The 6248-nt window shown below is 39.7% G+C and overlaps 1 long non-coding RNA gene across 2 annotated transcripts; it reads left to right on the top strand.

Moving 5' to 3' along the window:
• The first annotated feature begins 1235 nt into the window (after positions 1-1235).
• On the top strand, positions 1236-5485 carry LOC141515586 (uncharacterized). 2 transcript variants are annotated; one of them, XR_012476364.1, is made up of 3 exons: positions 1236-1351; positions 4094-4243; positions 5362-5485. It is a non-coding gene; the product is annotated as an uncharacterized LOC141515586 (long non-coding RNA). The 2 variants fall into 2 exon arrangements; XR_012476363.1 differs by having other exon boundaries at positions 3039-4243.
• Positions 5486-6248: the final 763 nt, after the last annotated feature.

Below are 6248 nucleotides of genomic sequence, written 5' to 3'. Positions count from 1 at the left end.
CTCCACAGCATCCTGACTCAAAATACATGCTAATTAGTAATAACTATGGAAACAACCCCAATCATCACCTTGAAAATGTCTCCCCACTCTCTTAAAATATGAAAATATAAGACTTAACAACAAAACTAGAAAGCCTTAGGATAGCTATGCACTAAGTCTAGTTGCAACAATCTTTTCCTTTCACCTACTGGTGGTGTGACACCAGCAGCAGCCATAACTAGGTAGGGGTGATCAGGGCTTTGTCCCAGGATGCCAAATTTAGAGGGTTCTTCATCAGCTAAAAAGAACAATGCTTAGCATCTAGTTGGAAAGATTAATTAGTTAAAATAGGAAGCTACTAGATTGGGGGTAAGGGGAAGGATGGGCTCCTTCCTCTTACCCCTCTGCTCCCTCTGACTCCCTCAGTGACTGAGGATTGGTGATTGAGTATCTCTCATTTTCCACCATAGAGTGATTTTCTGCTGCTTCCTCAATCACAGGCACACTTCATGTCATTTGTCCAAGGCATGGTTTATATCACTTGCCCTAGGAACAAAAGTTCCTAGTTAGGACTCTCCCCCACCCAATTTCAAAGTAATTCAATAAATAGTTATTAAGTGCCTACTATTTGCAAGACCCTATATCAATCCTAGGAATGCAAAGGGAGACAAAAACAAAAACTGTAACTGTCTCTGCCTTCAGTCAACTTGTATTCTATAAACTTCTACAGTAATTGATTACAGTGTAATCTTTCTTCTCTTCACTCACACAGTCCACTACCACAGCTCAGCTACTGATAACTTCTTACTGGAACTATTGTAATGGCTTCTAATTGGTTTTCCTACCTAGATTTTCTTTCTACTCTAATCTATCTTCCATACAACTACCAAAATCATTTTCCTTTAGCCTAGTTCTTCCCATTTCATTTCCCCTATTTAGTAAGCTCCAGTGGTTCCCTATTACTTCAAGGATCAGAGATGTCAAATTTGAAAATAAATGAACAAAGAGTCATAAAGATAATGCAACCACTATTAATTCTTTAAAAAAAAATACCAAACTGTTCACAGAAGTAATCACAACAACTGTTAACTCTGAAAAATAAAATAAAACCAAAGAGCTTACAGTAGTTATAAGCAAAAAGATTTCTTTATTCCAATGGAGAAGGGAAAGTAGACCTGCTTGCCTGGGTCTCTTCTGAGGAGGAGATTCACTACAGTGAGGTCAAACCTTGATACATATACTAGTGACTTCACAGTAAGTTGTAGCAGTGACAGTGAAGAGGTAACAGCAACAATGAAGGGAGTTTGATTCATAGCAGGGATTTAAGAATGGAAACAAGGGTCCTGCAGGTGTTTGTCCAAACTCAGGAAAGGTATGAGACAATTATGGAATTTTTCTGCAGGGGGGTTCATCCATCAGAGGGTGAGTGCAAAGGATTATTGTTATTCCAAACTTAGGGTAAAGCTTGCTTGTGAAACTTAGTTCTGGAAAACAGTGTCTCCTAAAAGTATAAAGAAAGGAGTTAAAAAGAGGGGAGGTCTTTGGCATAGGATCCTGACAGATATAACATTTAAAGTATTATGTGACCTCATCCCCATGCTATCCTTTTATCCTTGATACACACTAATCCACTTGACTTTGCTTCCCAGATATCTTAAAGATGCCAGACTTATGATTCAGTTTCCACTTCTTCCATTTCCAAGCTCCCACTCTTTTCTCCTTCCTATATTCTGTTCTAAGAAAATGGATTGTTACTGCTATACTTTAATAAATCTCATTTGGACACATAAATTTCACACATGAGTTTTCTCCTACTTCTCTTATTAGAGTGGACAGTCAGTTACCACACACTTACTCTTTTGGCACCTTTGCTGCCAAATATCAGTACTGAAATGAATAAGGAAATATCCTGATTGAGTCAACTGTCAGACCAAGACTTGGGCTCCTCCTTTTGGGCATATATAGCCTTCTATGTCGGTGCAGAAACATTCCCTGACATTGGCTTGCTCCATCTAATGGACCCAGGAACTCGAAATTGAGGAGATTCAGAAGGTCACCTCCACACCTGAACGTGTCCATCTTGAGACTGAATTCAGTTTACCCTGGAAAAGAAACACAAAGTGTAAAAGGCAACCCAGATCCTACTCGAGTGCTTCCAGTTGAGTTCCCCCCTCCCCAGCTGCCAAGTGTACAGTTTCCATATACCTCTTCCTTATTCCCTCCTCAGTTGGAAATCTAGTGAAAGAGAGTCACTTGCCACCAGGGAGAGTTGAAAGAAGAGAAATCCAGGGATGGAGTTATTCTCTTTTAAAGATCCACTTTTAAAGATTGTTCTTCCTATTTCTGTCATCTCAAAGTCCTTCATCTATGAGTCAGACATGAACTGAAGTGGGGGGTGGGGGTATTATTATCCCCAAAGTGTCAAAGTACTCAGCTAGCACACCTGGTTAGCTACAATTAAGGAGAACAGCTTTGTGTAAGTCTGGGTCACGCAGAAGTGATCTCATTCATTCCTTCCATACTATGGAGTAGGTAAGTGGAAGTATTGTAACTCCATTTTATGAACTTGTAACTAGGAACTAAACTCAGAAAGGTTATAAGTGACATATCCAATGTTACATAACTAGGAAATGACACTTAGGACTCAAACTCCTCTGAACCCAGAATGAACACTGGTTCTGCAACATCATAGCAGTCTCAGCAGAGGCATGACAATGGAAACATAGCATCACATATTTAGAGCTAGAAAGAACTTTAGAGATCATTTACTCAATTTATTCTGAGAGGAAATAAAAAGTGTAAAAGGCAGCCAGGATCCTGCTCAGGGGCTCCCAGTTGATAAGCCCTGCTCTACTTGCCACAAATGGACATTCTCCAAATACTTCTTCCTTTCTCCCTCCCTAACTGGAAATCTAGTGAAAGAGAGTCACTTGCCACATGACTTCTTTTTTTTATATAAGGAAACTGAGGCCCTGAAAAAGAAGGAGTGTCTTGGTGGTAATAAGTGGCAGAATCAGGATTTTAATCCAGATATCTTGATTTTAAATCCACTTTCCCAGAACAAGAATGGTGTGATGAAGGACCTCCTGCCTGACTGTGATGGCACATCATGGGGATTAGAGGGAGATAAAACACTGACCAGATATAAAAACTCTTAAAAGCTAGAGCACACAAGTTTGAACTACCAAAGTAGGAAGTAGGGGGTGGAAGAAAGGGATGCCAGCTGAAAGGCTTGGAATTCCTTCCTGTTCTCTTCATGCCATGCTGCCCCCCAACAGATGAAAAGCCCACTAGCTGTCTGATACAGTTTCCAAATGTCTAAAGCATCACTGCCTGGTGGAGGAGCTCAACTGCTTCCTTCTTAGCTTGAGTCACCATTTACCCAGAGCCAAGAGGACTCAGAGCCCTGGCAGAGTTGAGAACAAAGGCTGCAGCTGCATCAGTGGTGAGAGAGCAAGACTAATGAAGACTGAGCAGCCCAACACAGGACTTAGCATACAGTAAGCAGATTCAGATATCCTGGTGGCTTGGTGGACTCAGGAACCCATGCCAATGAAGATAAGGAGGGAGCCGCTTCCTCCATGACCCAGAATCCAGAGCTGAGCTTGGTTTGGTATCAACATCACCAATATACCATCACTCCTCATCCCAGGCCACCCACAGTGGAAGACCAGCTTTGACCTAGGAGGGGTTATCTGAATTCATTTTTGAGAGTACCCAGGAAGGTCATGACATCTGGTGCTCCCTAGACAGCCATGCTTCTGCCCTCTGGTGGAAGCCTCTAAAATTTCTAGGTGACTGATCAGATCTCATGATCAAGGAAGGTTGATTACCTTCCATTGGGCCTGTGGCTCTCTGGAAGCAGAACTATGATCTTTACCAAAATTGCATATGCCCACATAGTTTAATTGGGTAGTTGTTCTGCACAGGACAGATCTGCCTTCTCTTCCAGCTCTCAGAGCAACTTTAGCAAGAAGAATTAGACCATTCCTGGCCACTGGTATCCGAAAAGGTAGATATAGTTCTGCAAAATCATTATTAGAATTAGAAAAAAAAGAGAAGACATGATAGGAGACAGTTGGGAAACATAATAGTTACTTTCAAATATTTTAAGGACTGGCAGATTTACAACAGAAAACAGGATTTTAGACTTAAACTGCATTATCATAGAAGATCATCTAGGGTAACCATCTCATTTTATAGAAGAGGACCCTGGAGTCTAGAGATGGCAAACAATTTACTCAACAACAAAAAGGCAAGAGAGGTAAGATTTGAACCTGTATCCTCTTACTCCAAAGTCATGTCTCTATTGTTCTGTGGCTACCTTTTTACAAAAATAATAAGCTCATGGCCTCTCATCCAGGTCTACCTCCCAGGGCTCTTTTCCCTGATTTGCAACTCTACTATACTTTGAGAATCTGGTTGATAATTGGTAGACTGAGTTGAATCCTTGCTTCAGAATTAGTCTGGGTCCTACTTCTGCATCTCCTGGAGAACAAGGAAAGGAGATTTTTTTTCCACTGGCCTCTTCTGGGATCCCTTGATGGTATTACTGGAAAGAAGTGGGCTGGGCCCACACCTAATTTGGTTCCTCTTCTATGGGACACACTCCATGGGACAAAATTATGTCTGGAAAGCATCTTTTTTCTTGAAAGCCAATTCCACAAGCCTATTATGCCCTGACCTAACTTAAATTCACAGAGGGCTAGGAAATAAGAATATGAGTGGAGAGAAATAGTGGTGAGTCACGGGGCCTCGTTGGCTTTTGGAGGTGGACTGTGTTGGGGACAGTACAGAGTCCAGCTGAAGTGTGATTAATATCTATTTACCTCCTACAAGCTGTTCGATGTTTTGATGAAGATCAACTTCTTGAGAGAGAACAATAGATGAAATAATTTAAGTTAGTTATCAGGTTTTAATTCTTTCTTTCAATTAGCCTTATGAGTGTTTTATACTTAGCAGTTCTTTTGTATATAGGAAATAAATACCTGTCCCATACCTGATTCCAATTGTATATTTAATATCTTTATATTTTCCCCTTTGGGGGAATACATGAACCTAGGCATGAGCCAAAACCTAAACCTTAAGTCAATTGTTCCTGGGGCCCTGTATTTGAGGTATAATGAGCCAAAGAATTTGAAAAAATTTTAATACCTCTTATAAGAGGCCAGGTTCCTCCAGAGCTGAACCTAGTTTGACCACATGCATGGATTCAGAATTAAAAGAAGCCCTTTAAGGAGATGAATACATATAGTACCCTAGTTCCTTGGGCCAATAAGCAGTTATTAATGTTAGATATATAAGTTGGTTTGCAAATCATTCTTTTTTGTCCCTGAAGCAAAGGCTTATATTTTTACTACCATATTCTATATGATATTGTAGGTCTACAAGTCATGGAAATGTGCAGTCTACAAAGAATTGTGTTGAAAATGACCTAAAAAGAGACCTGTTATGGACAACGCTAACCACATTTAGATGAAGAAAATAAAACAAAATAAAACCAAAATCTGTAGTTCTCTTTTAAAAATTTTTCTTATATTTTTCCTTCCTATCCCATGATTTTCTTTTCCCTTAGTTCTAATTCCTCATGCAGAAAATGACTAATATGTAAACATATTAAACACAAATGTACATGTACAATGTTCTTTAGATTGCTGGGGGAAGGGAGGATGGAAGAAAATTGTGTAACTTACATGGTTGTAAATGAATGTTGAAAAACTTCTATAACATGTAATCGGAAAATTAAAATAAAATATCAATTAAAAAAAGAAAGAAAATGACCCAAAAGACTATGAAGTATCATTTATGAATTAGTCATATTGCATCACTATTAAGGCTTTTGGAACAAGTGGTAGAGGATGTCATCAAAGAATTACAAGAACCAAACAGAAGTTTGGACTGGTCATATGCTAAAAGCAAGGAAAAACCAGTGGACTTCCTGAGGACACACTACTGGTGTGGAGAACAAACAAAGAGGGTCCCTATTATACTGAGTGGACCCCATATGACATTCCTATGGGAGGACATGGACAAGAATCACACAGGGTGGGATGCAATCTACATTGTTGTAGACCATTGTAAATTATTGTAGGGAATAGCCACACATCAGTGAATCACAGATCCACTGGCAGGGTGAAGTTGTAACTAGCAAAACACCAAATAAAAAGTAAACTTTTATCTTCCATTTATGTGACTCCCCCTTTATAGCCTGAATTCTGCCCTCCTCTAGGGACATCCAACACTTAACAAATAACTGAACAGAATATGGA

This window comes from Macrotis lagotis, chromosome 1 (assembly GCF_037893015.1).
Source record: "Macrotis lagotis isolate mMagLag1 chromosome 1, bilby.v1.9.chrom.fasta, whole genome shotgun sequence".
In the NCBI taxonomy this organism is placed as follows: Eukaryota; Metazoa; Chordata; class Mammalia; order Peramelemorphia; family Peramelidae; genus Macrotis; species Macrotis lagotis.
This window is presented reverse-complemented; position numbering and strand designations above follow the sequence as displayed.